Source organism: Rana temporaria, chromosome 5, assembly GCF_905171775.1.
Source record: "Rana temporaria chromosome 5, aRanTem1.1, whole genome shotgun sequence".
NCBI lineage: Eukaryota > Metazoa > Chordata > Amphibia > Anura > Ranidae > Rana > Rana temporaria.
In genome coordinates this window covers 303,903,787-303,924,088 of record NC_053493.1, presented here as the reverse complement: position 1 = coordinate 303,924,088, position 20,302 = coordinate 303,903,787, and positions in this window count along the sequence as shown.

The following is a 20,302-nucleotide window of genomic DNA, read 5'->3' as shown; positions in this document are numbered from 1 at the left end:
GCAAGACAGCTTGAACTCCATCAGAAATATCCGTAGCAGTTTATCCCGACAGAAATTCCGATCGTATGTACAGGGCATTAGTAAACAGGCTCTAGTCATGCTAATGAGAATTGACCGTTAATGAAGTGGATAAGAGGAAATAAAATACAAAAACCAGCTGTTATATTAGATATTCTACAAATAAAGAAAGAGGTATAACAGTCATTTCTGGAATAAAACATTAGCCATGTCAATAATTGCTTCCTCCTATCCTAGCAATGCTGTGCTTGCCTATAACCATGCTCACCCCAGGTCCCTTTGTTGTGGGTGCCTGCTATGGAACGCAAAGACTTCTTCTTTCACTCCAAATATGGTGAATTCAAAATAATAGCCAGCTCATGTTTTTTTTTTTTTAAATATGCCTATGTTCTGGGCACTGCTGGCAAATATAAATGTTTCATAAGAAAATTGTAACATCCTTACTTATTTGAGTGTCTCATAGGCTGAAATTCAAGATGAGACATCTTTTCAAATAACAAACAAAATATCCCAGTGCACACATAAAGCTGTAATATATTTTTTAGATTTGAAAACAAGATGTTTTCTGTAAAAAAAGAAGTCGTTCTTTTCCTCCTAATGATAATACATCAAGCATCAGACATGAAGTTCTCAGCAAGATGCAGCAAGTGACAGCTGAAAGCCTCCCCCATTCAGGGACTGCTGTGGGATTCCTAAATACTTTTAAGAGAGGTAAAATATCCCATTCAATTCATTTCACTTGCACCTCCAAACAAGAGCGAAACGTCTCTCTGTGATATTGGATACACAGAGAATATAAATTTCCGATTATTCCCATAAAGTATAGCTAAAGAATGTGAGTTTTGCTTTAATAACACCTCGAAAGCTACAAGACATCCTATTTAAACCATGTCCATAAAAATAAGACAAAAAACAAGTAAAATGATAGCTAAATAACATCGATGTACAATGCTTACACAACTACTGAACCTAAAATATATTTTGCCTTTGTTGTATTTTTATGCTATATATATTACTAAAAAATTTACTTGTAATTCACTACATTATCTACTAAGTTTCTTTGTTTAAATTATGGTAGACTGTACGCCCTAACTGCTCACGGATTCTGTATGTGGATATCTTAAACTCCTCTTCATCTCCATGACTACCAATCATAAGGTGGCTTCCTATTTGCATAAGGTTGTTGGGATCAATTATATAAAGTTAGGTTAGCATTGCATCTATTCTTAGTGCAACCAAGGTACAACAATTTTTGTAGTATTAAGTTGTCATCTAGCCATGTAGTCCTTTGATTCCCTTGTCCTTAAAGGCCTCTAACAGTACCTGTTTTTCAGTCTTCTTTAGGGTCCTTTCACACGGGGCGGATCAGTGATGATCCACCTCGTGGAACCTCCACTTGCTCAGCGGGAATCGCTCCGTTGATCCCTGCTGAGCCGGCGGATGACAGGGCTGCCCCGGCACACTGTGCAGGGACTGCCCTGTCTTTTCTCCGCTCTCCTCTATGGGGGATCTGATGAACACGGACCATCTGTCTGCGTTCACCTGATCCGATCCGCAGACGGATGGAAATATAGGGTTTTACTCCGCTTGCAGAATCGGAGAGTTGCGGCACCGGGCGAGATCGGGTGTCAGTGGATGTTCATCCGCTGACACCCCGCGATCTCATATGGACCAATGTATGTCCCTTTTTCATCCACACACGGATGGATGAAAAAGCGGACATACGGTCCGCCCGTGTGTCATAAGTAAAATAATAAGTAATGTTCTTTTATACAGGTCAGTATTTAATGCAGCTGTTAATGGGTCAGTCATGTGTTGTGGAGTGTTAACCAATAAGGCCCCGTACACACGACCGAACATGTCTGCTGAAACTGGTCCGACGGACCAGTTTCAGCAGACATGTTCGGTCGTGTGTACGGCCGACCGGACAATTGTCCGGCGGATCGGACAGTTTCCAGCGGACAAATGTTTCTTAGCATGCTAAGAAACATGTCCGCTGGAACCATGTCCGTCGGACATGTTCGGTCATCTGTACAGACTCACCGGACATGTCCGATCGGCCGCCATCCCTCGCATGCGTCAAAGTGATTCGACGCATGCGTGGAAGCATTGACCTTCCAGCGTCGCGCATGTCACCGCGTCATCGTCGCGGCTACAGCGCGGACACGTCACCGCACTGTCTGTCCGCGCGGATTTCGGTTTGATGGTGTGTACAACCATCAGACCGAAATCTCCCAGCGGACATGTCTGATGAAAACGGTCCGGCGGACCGTTTTCATCAGACTGTCCGCTGGTGTGTACGAGGCCTTAAGGCCTGGAAGATTTTCCCCCTTATTGACCAGGCCATCTTTTGCGATACAGCACTGAGTCACTTTAACTGACAATTGCGCCATCGTGTGACACTGTACCCAAACAAAATGTATGTCCTTTTTTGTCCCCATAAATAGAGCTTTCTTTTGGTGGTATTTGATCACCTCTGCGGTTTTTATGTCTTGCGAATTAAACAAAAGAAGAGTGACAAGTTTTAAAAAAAAACACAATATTTTTAACTTTTTGCTATAATAAATAGAATATTGGAAATGATAAACATGTTTCTGTTAAAAGGCTGCTATCAAAGTATATTGTATTTTAATAAGTGAATGCAGTTAAATATGTTATAAAAGCATTCAGTAAATTAATTTATATTTTACATGCTTTATTTTTATTTTCTTCACATTTATATATTGATTAAGCTGACCAAAAAAAAAAATTGACAGTGAATGTCATATATATATATATATATTTACATTCTAATATATACTGTATATCTATATTTAACATTCTAATTGGGTACAGGCTACAGCCATGTTGTTTAATTAAATATCTGCTTTGTCTAGGCACACAGCAGTGTCAAGGACACCAATTTCTATGCAGTGTCTATAACTGCAAAGGTGTCAGAAATTTAAATGTGAGTACTGTTTAATAATCAATAGTAGCATGCATTTAAAAAGGAAAAAATGATTATTATTAGTATGCAGGATTTATACATTGATTTAAGGGATAAAGAAAGACAGTACAGTCACAATATAATTAGAGTTAGAAGGGCCCTGCGCATGAAAGTTTGGAATCTTAAAGGGAAGGTGGAGTGATACAAAAGATAATAGAGTTGATGGGGAGATTTGATGGAGAAAGTAGAAGTTTAGTTGTTGGGTGGAGGCAGTATCAGCGTCCATGAGGAGATGATTTTTTTAGGAATCTAAATGTGGACAGAATAAGACAGATTGAGTTAGAGAGTTCCAGAGGAAGGAAAAGACTCTGGAGAAATCCTGAACGTGAGCATGGGAGGAAGTGATGAGGGAGCTAGAGCTCCTCCTCTTGGAAGAAGATAAGAAGATGGTTTGGGTGATATTTTGAGACATGATTGGTGATGTAGCTTGGATCAAAGTTGTGGATGGCTTTGTATGTTGTATTTTGTGGAAATAGTAGAAATGCTGTGGTTTATTTCCATGTATTTCCTAAATACAACATACAAAGCCATCCACAACTTTGATCCAAGCTACATCACCAATCATGTCTCAAATTATCACCCAAACCATCTTCTTGGTTATATCCTTGGTTATATCCTACTCTACTCACCAAAGGGTGAGTTCATGGGAAAGATTCAATTTTACGCATGGGCTGCTTTAAATAGACCTGTTAGTACAAACCATTTTTCATTTCACTTATCTTAGGAAAAGTTTTACAAATTACAATTCTGCAACCCTAGAAGACGTCTGTTATGACGAAACATACGTTAGGCAGGGCATAGGAAATAGCAGTGACGTCAGCACTCCCACCGTGGGCGTAGGACAAATTTTATGTTTGAAAAGCTTGTTTTATCCTTGCTGCTGTAAGTAGAATTTTAATAAATTCTTGGTTACTGGATGTTGCTCAGTGATTATTTCCTCTTATTGTGTCATGCTTCATATCCGGTCTGAGTATTGCTAAGGAGAAGTTTGTGTGCTGCTTCTTACCAATTAAAGGGTGATTGAAAATTCTGACGTGGCCCTTACCCGGAGTGAGGAATGAAGCTCACTAAGGCAATTACTGACCTATATTAGGCCTATTACTCTGGTAAGAGGCTATATTTGTTGGTTTGAAAGGGGAGCACTGGGTGATTGCCACTGGATGATAATAGGAGTCATTCATCTGGCACATTTGGATTATCACCATACAGACTTTTTTTTTCTGGATTGTTTTATACCAAATCTTTGCACTTTATTTTCATGCATGATTGCACTTTTTGCCTGTACTCATCCAGTGCTTTTAATATTTATGCTTCAATAAAGACTTTCTACTTTACTCTGTGGTTGTGCTGCCGATCCAAAGATTCTCTGTAACATGATTGCACTTTATTCGTATTCTGTCAATATGATATCAATTAAAGTGGAAGTCCACCTAAACAAAAAATATTAAAGGCCAGCAGCTACAAATACTGCAGCTGCTGACTTTTAATAAATGGACACTTACCTGTCCAGGGTGCCCGCGATGTCGGCAGCCGAAGACGACGAGCAATCGCTCATCTCTCGGCTGTCCCCGATGCCATCCTCGGTGAGGGAACCAGGAAGTGACGCGTTGCGGCTTCACTGCCCAGTTCCCTACTGCGCATGCGCTATTTGCGCCATGCATTTTCACTGGTCCCTGCTGTGTTCGGGGGAACTGTGTGTTTCCCAGAACACAGCGGGGGGGGGGGCAATATTCAGCCGATATCTCTCCCCTGAAAGGTGCCAATTGTGGCACCGGAGGGGGGGGAGGAATCCGATGAGCGGAAGTTCCACTTTAGGGTGGAACTCTGCTTTAACATGACTTGTTATATGTATCACTGATGCTCTTTATGAGTATACAGTATGTATCTGGGGATTTAATATTGATGCACTTTATTAATTGACAGTGCAACACTTTTCCTTTGATAAAATACTCACAATGGTGATTACCACTAGAAGATTATATGAGTCATTCATATGGCACAATTGCATTATCACCAAGTGGACTTTTTTTTTCTGGATTGTTTTATACCAAATGTCTGCACTTTATTCATATTCTGTCAAGGGATTTCACCTATGATGTCAATTAACATGAATTGTTATACGTGTTACTGATGCACTTTATAAGTATACAGTATGTATCTGGTGATTTAAAATTGATGCACTTTATTTATTGACAGCACAACACTTTTCCGTTTAAGAAAAAATCTGTTTAGTATTGATGTGTACAATACCGGGAGTCAAACTACACATTTTAGAGAACACTTGGTTTTCACTAAGTGCAGTTTTTTTATCATTTTACACCATTGAGTAGCCTCTGATAAAAGCTGCCGATCATTGACTTCCCATGGTGTTTCCAGGACAGTGACTGGGACATTTTTAAGCCTTACTAGTAGTAGGCTGCGGTGGGGTCGGAGAATTTCAGCATTTATCTTAACGAAATCTTAGTTGTGTCTTGTGTCAGATTCCCTTTTAAACACTTTAATTATACCCAGTGTATGTGCAGGTATGTTTACATACCGTGTAGGCGCAAAACTTCACAGTATTATATTATAAAATAAGAGAAACTGATAATAAATAATTGTTATCTTAGCAACAATGGAACAGGCACAGTATGAGTACACATATAAGAAATATTATTTTTATATTTTTTTTTTATTTTTTATTAGTTCTTCTTTCCCTGTTACACATTTCTCTCAGGTCTGTTGGATTCAGGACTCCAGCGTGTGTTTCTTTATTTCTGAGGCCTGTTAGTGTCTTTTAAATGTCAAGACATTTTTCCTTTGCCGCTGTAGCTTTCAGCGTTGTTTCACCTTTTGGGCACCTCTACCTTTACCCTCTCCAATCTGCAGTCACCACTGTGCTGATATAATCTAAGATTTTCAGCAAATCAACACTATGTACTCCCTGCTGACTAGGAGAGTTTACTACTGACAGGAATAAAAAGATAGTGCCCTGCAGTGGTTTATCTCTGTATTCTGCACTTGCCACAGACGCTTCTTTATTCTCCCAGGTTTTCATAGTAATATGTGGAAAATGCATTGCTTCATTCGTGTTTCAGTAAGTGAACATTTACATTTAAAGAAAGTTAAACAACTGTAACCTTGGCTTGAGTAATATGCCAAGCTTTTATCAATAATTATTAAAAATGTAATATTTCACTTTCAGTGAACAAATAAATTACTACAATAAGGGAAAAGGGCTTGGATAGGGTTAGGGATTATTATATCTAATTTTGTGTACTTTTTGGGGATTCTAGGGGTTAACTTAATTTAGTGTTAAGGTCAAGGGTTTTAGGGAATGTATTATATGTTGGTTATCAAATACCACCAAAAAAGAGCACTATTTGTGTGAAAAAATCTGTTAAATTTGTCTGTGTCCAGCGTTGCATGACCACGCAATTACCAGTTAAAGTAGCGCAATGCTAAATAGCAAAAAATGTATGGTCATGAAGAGAGTAAAATCTTATGCATGATACAAATGCGATGAAAAACGCATGGTACAAATGCGATGTGAATGTGAATTTCTGTGCAGCTACGCTTAAAAAAAAAAAAAAAAGGTGCAGGGTCCTTTTTCCCCATAGAGCTTGTCTGCGGAAGGAAACATGAAGTGCTCCAAAATCTCCTGGTAGACGGCTGTGTTGACCCTGGACTTAATGAAGCACAGTGGACCAACACCAGCAGACGACATGGCTCCCCAAATCAACACAGACTGTGGAAACGTCACACTGGACTTCAAGCATCTTGCAGTGTGTGCCTCTCTATTCTTCCTCCATACTCTGGTTCCTTGGTTTCCAAATGAGATGCAAAATTTGCTCTCATCAGAAAAGAGGACTTTGGACCACTGAGCAACAGACCAGGTCTGTTTTTCTTTAGCCCAGGTAAGACGATTCTGACGTTGTTTGTTGTTCAGGAGTGGCTTGACAAGAGGAATACTACATTTGAAGCCCATGTCCAGGATCCATCTGTGTGTGGTGGCTCTTGATGCACTGACTCCAGCCTTAGTCCACTCCTTGTGAAAGTCCCCAACACTTTTGAATGCTCTTTTCCTGACAATCCTCTCCAGGCTGCAGTCATCCCTGCTGCTTGTGCACCTTTTTCTTCTACACTTTTCCCTTCCACATAATTTTCTATTAATGTGCTTTGATACAGAACTTTGGGAACATCCAACTTCTTTTGCAATTACCTTTTGATGTTTTCCCTTCATATGGAGGGTGTCAATGATGGTTTTCTGCACAACTGTCAGGTCAGCAGTCTTTCCCATGATTTTGATTCCTACTGAACCAGACTAAGAGACCATTTGAAGGCTCAGGAACCCCTTGCAGGTGTTATGGCTTAATTAGCTGATTAGAATGGGACACTTTGAGCCTAGAATATTGCACCTTTTTACAATATTCTAATTTTCTGAGATTGTGGATTTGGGGTTTTCATGAGCTGTAAGCCATAATCATCAGAATTATGACAAAGCACGGCTTATATTAGTTTCACCTTTTAAGTTGCATTAGTGAAATAAATGAACTTTTGCACGATATTCAAATTTTTGAAGTTTCACCTGTACTTTCCTCCCCACCATGCACATTTTTTTAAGAAGTAGGGAGAGCTGGTGCCCTTCCTACTGAAGATATCAAAGAAGGTTGATATTGGTCATGAAGTATTGCATAAAGTTTAATGCCTTTGCTCTTTTGGCCTGCCAGGCAAACCCTAACTAGACACACATTGGGACCTACCAACTATGGCCTTTTTGCAGACCTCAGTTGATGTTTTTCTTCATAAAGGATTTGGGGTCCTCAATGGACTTCTCTCTGAAGGTTCTGCATTTTAGGGCAGGATGTGGTTTCTGGTGTAATTGACACTGCTCAACAGAATCTTTTAACTTTGCCTCTAAGTGAGAGGAGCTGACAGACCTATGAAAACAATAGAAAGGAGTCAGAATCGTTTTTTTTTAGTGCTACTGGAGTTTGTGGGGCTAACTCCTGAATAAGAGGCAGATGACAATGTAGAATCAAACTAGTAACATTTTCTGTTTTTGTTTGCTGGCAAGCAAAGTCTACAAAAATAGACGGGGAAATGGAATGTTGTACTGTTTTTATATTTGGAGTTATGTGTGATCCACTTCTCTCACAAGTCATAGAGTAACTTTTGTTCAATAGGGTTGATACCCCTTACTGGCTGCGTCAAGAAAGGCATGTCCTTTTAAATACTTTTTAGATTTTGCGACCCGAAGTTACATTATCAAATCACTTAAAATTTAACTAGGGAGGATTATATTGTGAGTTTTTGTGATCTGTGTTCCATTGAAAACAGAAAGTGAGAGGAAATACCTCCAAATTATGAGAATCCCTGGTTTTCAGAACTAGTGTCCCCTCTTTTCTTGTTCAAATGACAAACCAAAATGTTTGGATTTTCTTTAATTTTCACTCTCAGTGACAACAGTAACAGGGCAAATAGAGAGGGTGAATGTTCCTAGTGGGGGCACAGACAGCAATAAAAACCTCAAAGGTGTCCTAATCCCTCTCCACTCTTTCTAAAACAAAAAAAAGTTATACTTTAACTTCCTGAGTTTTTGATAAGCTTTTTTCGGTATGGAAAGGTAAGAAAAGTCATTAATCCGCTTGAACAGTGCACTTTCAACTGCTTCTACTGAGGCATAAGACACTTATCAAGGCTATCCCAAATCATTTTAAGGCCAGTCTCTGGGTATTTTATGTTTATCGTCCTGATTTGTTTGGAATGCCCAGAAGACTAATTTCAAATGTTATTAGTGAATCTATCTCTTCACTGCATGACAACTCTAAGCCTCTAATAGCATTTCCAAAGGAAGATCACCAGCCCTGTAAATTTCAGCATGATCACTGAACTTCTCATATCTTTTAGTGACTACCTTGTCAAAGTCCATTATGACTCGGTTAGTGTTTGGACCAGAGCTGGCTCTATATGGCTATGGTGGAAAGATGGTGTTTAATGATACCTTTAGTTTAGGTCGTACCGCTTTGACGTGAAAGCTAAACTTGAAGGATAATTTGCATACTCTGGTATCTTGTATATGAGGAGTTTGTCGTGGCAATTGTCACTTTCCTTTGAGCTCTCTTGAGACTTGTCGCTGACTTGCAGTGGTGGTAGATAAGATCTTTGGTTATTCTCTTCAATGGCATTTTTCTCATCTTTATTTGCAAGTGTTGCTACTTTGCTTGGAATCTTGATAGATGTACTCTGAACTGTGTTGCAGTGAATATTGGGGTTTCGTTTTTGGACCAATTACGTTGCTGCTTCTTCTGTATTCACTATTAAGTTATACATTTGATTTTAAGGTGTCTGCTTCAGCTATGGCAGCTGCTGCTTGTTACTCTACAGTAAGTCTCTTTAAGTTTGCTCGTAGGAGAGCTTTTTGCTTTTCCAATATAGCGCACTCCCTAAGGAGCAGCAAGTAAACTGGGATCCCCACCCTGCCCAGACAGGTACACCGAATTTCCACAGTCTCTTCAGAGACAGAAAATAGTCCAGTACTTTTTCTTTGTTATTTATTGGAGGGATTAGAACATGGATGGAGATTAGGAATTATGGGCTGCCCATTTGACTTCAGAACAATTTTAGGTATCTGCTGTTTTACTGTGATGTCCTCACTACACTTAACGTTGTGGCCTGTGTGCTGCTTGAAACCAGCTAAACCCTCCAATTCTTCAATAGGTCAGACCGTGTCTATAAAACCTTAAAGCTTCATTGAGAGTACAAGGTGAGTGAAAATGGTGTGAAGAGAGAAATAAGGTAAAAATACATTAAAATAAGACAATAAACCATGTCTCTGAGCCATTGCCTGGACAAGGTCATCTAGAGCCCAGGGTGAACGTGCTAATCTGCATGCTTTACCTCTAAGCATAAATTCCCCCTCCTCCCAGTACAAATGCACTTCCCCTGCTGAAATCCCCCAGCATAAATGCACCCCCCCACACCAGGTAAATCACCCCTCCTAGCACAAATATTCTACCATTTAAGTCCCTCAAAGTTCCTCTCTGAGTATACAACCCCCCACTCCAAATCCCCACTCTTGGCAGAAATCCCCCCATTCTCCTCCTAGAACAAAATGTTCCTTCTAGCAAAAATCCCCCCACCCTCCTCTTACCACAAATACCACCCATTCTTTCCTACTAGCACCAATCGCCACATATTACCTCTTCTAGCACAAACCCCAACCCCCCCCCCCATAAAAATCCTCCTAAAACACCACTCCTAGTACATCCCTCCCAAATTTCCCCTCCTGGAACAATTCTTACACTCTGCTTCCCCCCCAAATTCCCACCTCTCCCAATCTCCTCATGTTCCCCCCCACCTCACATTATACCAGAGTGCCCAGGGCAGCCATCCCTCCTGCCCACCCCTTGTCCTGGCCCTGCTCTGAGCTGTTAAAATGTGTGGTAGATGTGGTGAATGAGAAATTATAGACTTTTTAGAAATGCTGTCACTACAGAATGAGGAGTTTCCTCCAAACTTAACAGGTGTAAATAATGATGGCTGGCTTCTTCCAGATGTGTCTTCTACCTGGAATGAAAGAATTACGGGAAATTTGGTGACACAATAGGGTTAAAACACTGCTAAATCAGTCATGTAGATGAAGGTGGGAACAGAGGTAGAGCTCAGGACAGTATTTAACATCAGCAAACATAATAATTTTATTTACCAGCTGGAAGGAGCCCCTGGAGGAAAGTAATGAGTGCTGCAGGCAATTTTACTGTACCCTAGGTAGGGTGGCTACTATTTATGTGAGACTGCAGATCTTTTTCAATGCAATTGTGTGGTCTGTAATGACTCCTCACGTGTGTAGTGAGTGGGTCTGATTCTTAAAGCATGTGTTGTGTAACTTTAGTCCTCTTACTTGATGTATCATCAGCCAGATTTAAACTTTCACAAAAGGTTTAACTCTAAAGTTCAGGCTTTAAGGAACTTCTTATGCCCTTGTACGCACAACCGGTTTCCTGACATGCCAAAACCCAACGTTTTTCCCGACGTGATTCTTCTCAAGCCTGCCTTGCATACACACGTTCAGTCAAAAAAACGTTGACGTGCGGTGACGTCCAACACGTATGACGGCACTATAAAGGGGACGTTTCATTCAAATGGCGCCACCCTTTGGGCTGCTTTTGCTGATCCTCGTGTTAGTAAAAGTTTGGTGAGAGACGATTCACGCTTTTCAGCCTTGTGCTTTTCAGTCTGTTACAGCGTGACGAATGTGCTATCTCCATTACGAACGCTAGTTTTACCAGAACGAGCGCTCCCGTCTCATACTTGATTCTAAACATGCGCATTTTTCCCCACTCGGAAAAGCATACACACGGGCGGTTTTCGCGACGAGAAAAAGACTGACGGGAAACACGACGGGAATAAATAGAGCAGGTTCAATTTTTTTTGCCGGCAGTTTTCTCGTCAGGAAAACTGCTATGGAGCATACACACGACCGGTTTTCCCGACCAATCTAAAAAATGGCAGTTTTCTCATCGGGAAAACTGGTCGTTTGTACGAGGCATTAGTGTTACTTTGATACATCAGGCTTTATATATCTGTGAAACAGCAAGGAGGTTGGGCCACAGAGTCTGAGGCCCCATACACGTCCGAGGAACTCGACGTGCCAAACACATCGAGTTCCTCGTCGAGTTCTGTGTTGAAGCCGCCGAGGATCTCGGCGGGCCAACTTTCCTCATTGAACAACGAGGAAATAGAGAACATGTTCTCTATTTGGCCCGACGAGTTCCTCGTCGGCTTCCTCGGTGAAAAGTGTACACACGACAGCTCCGATCGAGTTTCTGGCTGAATTCTGCCGAGAAACTCGGTCATGTGTACGGGGCCTGAGAGTTTTCCCCTAGAGGGTGGGTTAGAAATCAACAGTATTATTGAAGGAAAGTATATTGTTGCACTACAGAAGTGACTAGGTGAAAAAACAAGAGCAAGTAGACTGCATCCCATTTATGCATTTCGTGACTTTATATTCTATTGTGTGATTGAAGGGTAATTATAAGCATGTGGTTTTTCTCCTCAATTCTCAGTTTATAAAAACACTTTTTGTCAGTTTTGTTGGCTGAAAAAATAACGATGCCTGTAACCCAGTTTAGTATGTGTTCCTTATAAATATGTACTCTAAATCACCCTTCCCATCCCAGGCTGCAGTATTTTAATCTTACTACAATCTGAAAATTTTCTAAATAAGCTTCATATTTTTAGAGAAAAGTTTAGTATGATAAAAGGACCATGTGGTAAGGCTGATATTTACCGAAACATGATGTAGCTGATGACCTTAGAGTGACTAGTAATAAAATTTCAAATAATAACCTGGATGATCTGCTTTATTAGGTTCTAATGGTTGATTTTAGAACATCACAGCAGAAGGCATGTCTAGTCCAAGTCTGTCACTGTCATCATTATTTCCGTTCAAAGCAAATTGTGTGTAAAAGTGTACATTGCAGGGACATAATTCCAGAGCCTACACAACCTACAACAGATGCCTGATCACTCATAACGGAAACTGGTGAATACGCCAACTATAGCCTTTGTTGAGTGAGGCAAATTTAAAAAGTTTTCAAAGTTAAAAAAATAAATAAAACTGAACAGATTCTGAAAAAATAAATAATCACAATTTATTTATTAGAAAGTCAGAAACATAAACCTGTAGTTAATTAAGAGGAATGGCATAAAAAATAATAATAATAATAATAATAAAAAAACTTTAAAAGCATGTTCCAATGATCTTTAACTGGAAAAAAAAGTCAACCTGATCCCCAGAGGCAATTGGATAGCTCCATGGATTAACATTCTATAGTGTTCTGTTTTTTAAATAAATAAAATCTTTAACCAAAATTGCTCTTTAGACATTTATGTGTTAATACAAGGTGACCATATTACTCCTAAATTGCCTCAAGGGAGAATAAATTCAGTTCAGCTAATTTTTCTTCCATGCCCCTTATTAAAGCGGAGTTCCGGCCACAATTTCACTTTTTAAATATAAATACCCCTGTAGTACACAAGCTTAATGTATTCTAGTAAAGTTAGTCTGTAAACTAAGGTCCGTTTTGTTAGGTTGTTACAGCATTTAGACACTTTATAAAATTGAAATTGACTGGGGCCATCTTAAGTGTGGGCATCATGAAGCCAAACTGTATGACTTCCTGGATTTCAGCCTTGCAGATCTCGCACATGCTCAGTGCTGCACAAGCAGTGTAATAGGTTTCAGATCAGGTTTCAGCACCTATACTGTCCAAGTCACATGATTCTTCGAGACTGTGGAGTGCACAGACTCCTGGAAAGTTACACCCACTACATTCCCAGGAGTCTGTGCGGTGTAGGTTAGGAAGCTTAAGCACCTAGGTGCAGGAAGTGGGAAGATTAACTATTCTGCCTAGCAACAACACTTTGAAGGCATCTAGAAAAAAAAAAAAATTCTTAAAGGACTAATGACATTTTTTTAAAACTACTGATGTAATGTTATATTTATGGGTGGAACTCCACTTTAATTCAGTTGCCTTTCCTTGCATTCCCTCCATTTCAGTGACATTCTTGTTGTGAAAAACTAAACTACATATTCTAGATTTGGTGTTACAATTTTTTTTGTACGGGGACAAGATTATGTCTATGCCTCTCTCTGTCTCCTCTCTCTCTTTCTCTCACTCACTTAAATCTATGCATCTCATAATTTAAGAAGTATCTTGCTTACTCTAGCAGCTTAAGACTGTCATTGCATTGCAAAGCACAACTCCTGCCAATTGTTATTTCCTTTTAGTTTTGTAGAGTAAGAATTCGGATAAGAACCACTGTCAGTTTTCATCATTGTCTTTCCCTCATGTGGAGATTTCCCTTCAATTTGTATGTCGACTAGGGATGAGCCGAACACCCCCTGGTTCGGTTCGCACCAGAACATGCAAACAGGCAAAAAGTTTGAGCGAACATGCAAACCCTATTAGGGTCTATGGAACACAAACATGAAAAAACAAAAGTGCTAATTTTAAAGGCATACTGTATATACAAGTTATTGCCATAAATAGTGTATGGGGATTTGGGTACTGCCCCTGGGGACATGTATCAATGCAAAAAAAAAAAAAAAACGTTTTTAAAACAACATTTTTTTTTCAGGAGCAGTGATTTTAATAATGCTTAACGTGAAACAATAAACATTTAATATTCCTTTAACCACTTCCATACAGGGCACTTAAACACCTTCCTGCCCAGACCAATTTTCAGCTTTCAGCGCTGTTGCACTTTGAATGACAATTGCGCAGTCATGCTACACTGTACCCAAACAAAATTTTTATCATTTTGTTCCCACAAATAGAGATTTCTTTTGGTGGTATTTGATCACCTCTGGGATTTATTTTTTCTGCTAAAAAAATAAAAAAAATTACCGAAAATTTTGAAAAAAAAAAGTTTTTTTTGTTTCAGTTACAAAGCATTGTAAATAAGTAAGTTTTCACCTTCACTGATGGGCACTAATGGTACTGCACTGATAAGGCGGCACTGATGGGCACCGATGAGGTGGCACCAATGAGGTGGCACTGATGTGGTGGCATTGATGGGCACTGATGATGGGCACTAATATGCGGCACTGATAGGCAGCATGGATGGGCACTGATAGGCGGCATGGATGGGCACTGATAGGCGACACGGATGGGCATGGATAGGCGACACGGATGGGCACGGAAAGGCGGCATGGATGGGCACTGAAAGACATAATGGATGGGCACTAATAGGTGGCATGGATGGACACTGATAGGTGGCATGGATGGGCATGGATGGGCACTGATAGGTGGCACGGATGGGCATAGATGGGCACTGATAGGTGGCACTAAGGTACTGTAATGTGTTGTAATAATGGATGCCAATCAGTGCCAAACAATAATGCCTGCCAATCAGTGATGCCCATTGTGGGCACTGATTGGCATCCATTGTGGGCACTGATTGGCATCCATTGGGCATCCATTATTAATTTTTGATTGTAATTCCTGGTGGTCTAGGGTGGCATACCTGTGGTGGGCATCCCTGGTGGTCTAGTGGCATCCCTGGTGGTCCAGTGTGGGCATCCTCGGGGGGGGGGGTGCGCTGATAATCGATCAGCACAAACCCCCCCTGTTAGAGGAGCAGCCGATCGGCTCTCCTCTACTCGCGTCTAACAGACGCGAGTGAGGAAAAGCCAATTACCGGCTTTTCCTGTTTACATCGTGATCAGCCGTGATTGGACATGGCTGATCACGTGGTAAAGAGTCTGACTGACACCCCGCAACAACGATCGATGCAATACGCACCCCCGGGGGCACGCAGCGGCTCAATATCCTGAAGACGTCATTTTGCTATATGGCAGGCGGTAAGTGGTTAAATATCCTGCCTGGGGTCCCCTTAGTCTGTCTGTAAAGTGTAAAGTGGTTCTCGGCAATATAGATGAAAAATCAAGGAAAAAATCACCCCTTTGGGTCTGGTGTGGATTTTAAGGACAACTCCACGCTAAAATTTAAATAAAAACAGCGTGGGCATAGATTTTAAGGGGATTTTAAAGGGAACTCCATGCCAAAATGTAAAAAAAATTGGCTTGGGGTCCCCCAAATCAATACCAGTCCCTTATCAATACCAGTCCCTTAGCTCTGTGGGTGGGGGGCTTATTGGAACACTTTAGCAAGGGGGCCCCCAGATCCCGGCCCCCCATGTGAAAGTTTTAAAAAGTAAAAACCACAATAGACAGTTTTTGACAATTCCTTTATAAAAAAAAAAACTAAAATAAAAAATGTCCCACCATGTCCATCTATCATCAATCAGGCTGCCCGATGGACCCAAAAAATTAAAAAAAAATGAAGAAACTCTGACTCCATGGGAGGCCTCCTGGTGACTTCTGTCTTTTGGCTGTGACAGCTGTTATATAGGCAAGGGCGAGGCCACCTGCTGATGTAACCGGATGACCCCACCCCCTCTGATGTCACATGATGTCAGAAGGAGTTGTGGTCACTCGGTTACATCACCAAGTGGTCCCATCCTTGCATAACAGTTGTCACAGCCAAGGTTTTTATTTTTTGATGGGTGAATGGGTAGGGGTCCAGATTCCGATAAGCCCACTGCCCACCGGGCCAGGGTTGTGGGGATGAGGTCCTTGAGTGCAAGCGGCCTGGTATGGTTCAGAAGGAGGCTCTGACTGATGATACATCAAGTAAGAGGACTAAAGTTACACAACATGTTTTAAGAATCAGACCCACTCAGACCCACTCACTACACATGTGAGAAATCATTAGAGACCACACAATTGCATTGAAGAAGATCTGCATCCTCTATAAAGAACACATACTAAACTGGGTTACAGGCATTGTGATTTTTTTCAGCTAACAAAACTGACAAAAAGTGTTTTTATATACTGAGGCCCAGGGTGCATTGCTCCAAATGACGTTGCAAGGACGTCATTGGTTTCGACGTGAACGTAAATGACGTCCAGCCCCATTCACGGACGACTTACGCAAACGATGTAACTTTTTAAAATTTCGACGCGGGAACGACGGCCATACTTAACATTGGCTGCGCCTCATATAGCAGGGGCAACTTTACGCCGGGAAAAGTCTAACGTAAACATCGTAACTTTACTGCGTCGGCCGCGCGTACGTTCGGGAATTCGCGTATCTAGCTAATTTGCATACTCGAAGCGGAATTCGACGGAAGCACCACCTAGCGGGCAAAAAAAAAATTGCAGTTTAGATCCGATGGCGTAAGAGACTTACGCCTGTCGGATCTAATGGATATCTATGCGTAACTGATTCTAAGAATCAGTTGCATAGATACGACGGCTCAGATTAGGACTTACGACGGCGTACATGGCGCTGCGCCGTCGTAAGTCCTATGAGAATCTGGGCCTGAGAATTTAGGAGAAAAACCACATACTTATAATTACCCTTCAATCACAATAGAAAATGAAGTCACGAAATGCATAAATGGGACGCAATCTACTTGCTCTTGTTTTTTCACCTAGTCATTTCTGTAGTGCAACAATATATTTTACTTTAATAATACTGTCGGTTTCTAACCCACCCTCTAGGGGAAAACTCCCAGACTAACAAAGAAGTTCCTTACAGCCTCAACCTGATGCCGCATACACACGACCGTTTTTCGCAATGTGAAAAATTACAAATGCTCCAGAGCATTTTTCGCAACGTTAAAAATGGCCATTAAAAGTTTAGAACATGCTCTAAATTTTCCCGTCATTTTTCACGTTGTCGTTTTTAACGTCGTAAAAAATGGTTGTGTGTAGGCTTTAACGACGTGAAAATAACGCGCATGCTCAGAAGCAAGTTATGATATGGGAGTGCTCGCTCTGGTAAAATTATCGTTCGAAATGGAGCACATTAAAACTAGCACATTCGTAAAACTAGCACATTCATCACACTGTAACAGACTAAAAAGCGCGAATCGTCTCTCACCGAACTTTTACTAACACAAAATCAGCAAAAGCGGCCCTAAGGGTCTCGCCATCCGAATGGAACTTCCCCTTTATAGTGCCGTTATACGTGTTGTATGTCACCGCGCTTTGCTAGAGCATTTTTTTTAACGATCGTGTGTAGGCAAGGCAGGCTTAACAATAATCAGGTTGAAAAAAACATCGTTTTTTCTAGACCATTATAAATGGTCGTGTGTACGCAGCATTAGAGTTAAACCTTTAAATCTGACTGATGATACATCAAGTAAGAGGACTAAAGTTACACAACACATGTTTTAAGAATCGGATCCACTCACTACACATGTGAGGAGTCATTAGAGACCACACAATTGCATTGAAGAAGATCTGCAGCCTCACATAGATAGTAGCCACCCTACCTAGGGTACAGTAAAATTGCTTGCAGCACTCATTACTTCCCTCCAAGGGCTCCTTCCAATGAAGAGGTTGGAACATCATCAGCCTGCGCCTCTCTGACTCTCAAAGCCAATCTGAGCAGGCTTTTTATTCATTAATAGAATACATCATTAGCCTATTGAGTTAGCGTGTGCACCCCAAATTTCAAACACTCATGCGCAGTGGGTGGTGTTAGTAGAGCAGTGAATGGTGTTAGTAGAGCAGTGGATGGTGTTAGTAGAGCAGTGGATGGTAGGGATGAGATTTGTGTCAGTAGTTTTTTTTTTATTATGATTTTATAATTTTTTACAGTTTTTTAAACAATTTTTTTCATAATATTTTGTTTATATATTTTTTTTACAATTGAGGAGCATTAAGGAACATTGGTCAAAAAGCAGACAAAGGGACTGAGGACAGAGATTCCCCAGTCCATTTCTCTGTAGCCTTAGCTGCCATGGGGGTTCAGCAGGGGAATCTGCATTGCACAGGGTGATTAGAATGTGTTATGACGGCACTACTTATTTACCTAAAATAATAATAATAATAATCTGACATTCTGCAACATGATGCATAAGTAACTGTGTGCTGCCCCTGACAGATGTGCTGCCTTGGGCCATGGCCTATATTGGCAATTTGGCCTTGCTTTCAAACATTTCTATCTACACAAACCTATAACAGAAAGAACATTCAGGATCAGTCATGTCAATGTATTGCTAACACACCTAAAGCTAAATCCTAAGGAAGATCACTGTCACCCTGGGGCAGCTTCTATGGTTGAGTAGCAGGGGTTAATATACAATATAGATACATGCTGAATGCATAAAATGACAAAAAAAAATATTTTACATGTTATTTTGCGTCTGGCGCTAGTGAATAAAATAATCACACAGTGCAAGAGGTGCTTGAAATTCAGAGCAATATGTTTGTCTGTATCATTCTGCTTTCAAACATCCTAAGGCACTGCCGTTGCTGTAATTTACTGCTAGAGGTTATTGTTTTCAATGACCTACAAAATCACATCTTGTTTTTAATTTTCACTAAAGCGGGGATTATACTGCAGCAGCAGGACATTTATGCGCTTTACCAATGGATGTCATCCTTTTTATTGCAAGTGTGTCATTTGTTTCTCAACCCAACTCAGCTTTGACTTGTCTGCGCTTAAGAATAATTCAGAAGATCATCTTCACATACAAACCAACCAATGTATGTGGTGTGTATCTGACAATTTTTTTTCATTGCCACTTCACATAATATATATACTGTATATAAATATATATATATATACATATATATATAGCATTTTATCTAATGTGATAAACAATGCAAGCTTATAACACAACACTTAAAAGTTAAAGGGACACTATCCATATTGTCCAAAAATAATACTTAAGCCACGTACACACGATCGGACCTTTGTCCCACCAACATCACATGGGGATTACGACGGAATTCCATTGGAGTAAAAGAGAACATGTTTTCTATTTAAACTCCGATGGAATTCATTGGAATTTACGATGGAATTACTCCAATGGGGCATACACACGGTCGGAATTTCCGATTGAAAAAGCCAGCTGGACCTTTTCCATCGGAAATTCCGATCGTGTGTACAGAGCTTTACTGTGTTATTTTGCCTCCTTAGAACTTCCTCTGTGAGCTCCCAATCCTCCTCTTTCCCCACCTCACTACTGTGCACGTTTTTTGCTGTCATGTGCACACTAAACATCCCATAGCTGGGAGCAAGCAAGAAAGGGTGGTTATGTTCCTACATACAGTGGGACCATGGAAAATGAATGTAGCCATTCTCTAACAAGAAGTCTGATCACATCCGCACGAAAAAAGAGTTTGGAATTTTTGAAGAGGATGAGATCAATAGAAGGAACTTTTTAAGTTAAGAATATATACTTGAATAGATTTTCTTTGTTAAACCAGTTTAGTGTCACTTTAAAGCAGACATTTATTCTTTAGATGCACTGGCTATGTTTGCACTCTTTCACTACTCCACCCTCCACAACATAAAATGGCAAAAAAAAAAATCTTCTTTGCTTGTTACGTTTTTATTTTTTTATTGCCTGCTCTGCCCCAAAACATCCCCAGGTGGGAATGATATCTCCAGCACTCTAAAGCCTCCTGCCTCCTGGAATATGTTCATATCTCAGGAGGCTGCAGGCCCCATTCACAGATGTTAGAGGAGGCTTAAGCATTATCACATGAGGGACATGCCTAAAGCCCCGTACATGGTCGGACCTTTGTTCGACCAAAATCACATCTGAATTCATAAGGAATTCCATCGGCATTGCCGATCCTGACCTCCCTGGGGCCCTATGCAAAATAGCGAAATGATATGTCACAGTTGAGAAGCGGGTGGGGGGGGGATTGGGCGGTTGCGCTGTCGACAGTGACATGTCAAATTAAAGATTGAAGTTGAGAAGCAGGGGAAGGGGGTGTTCTGCTGT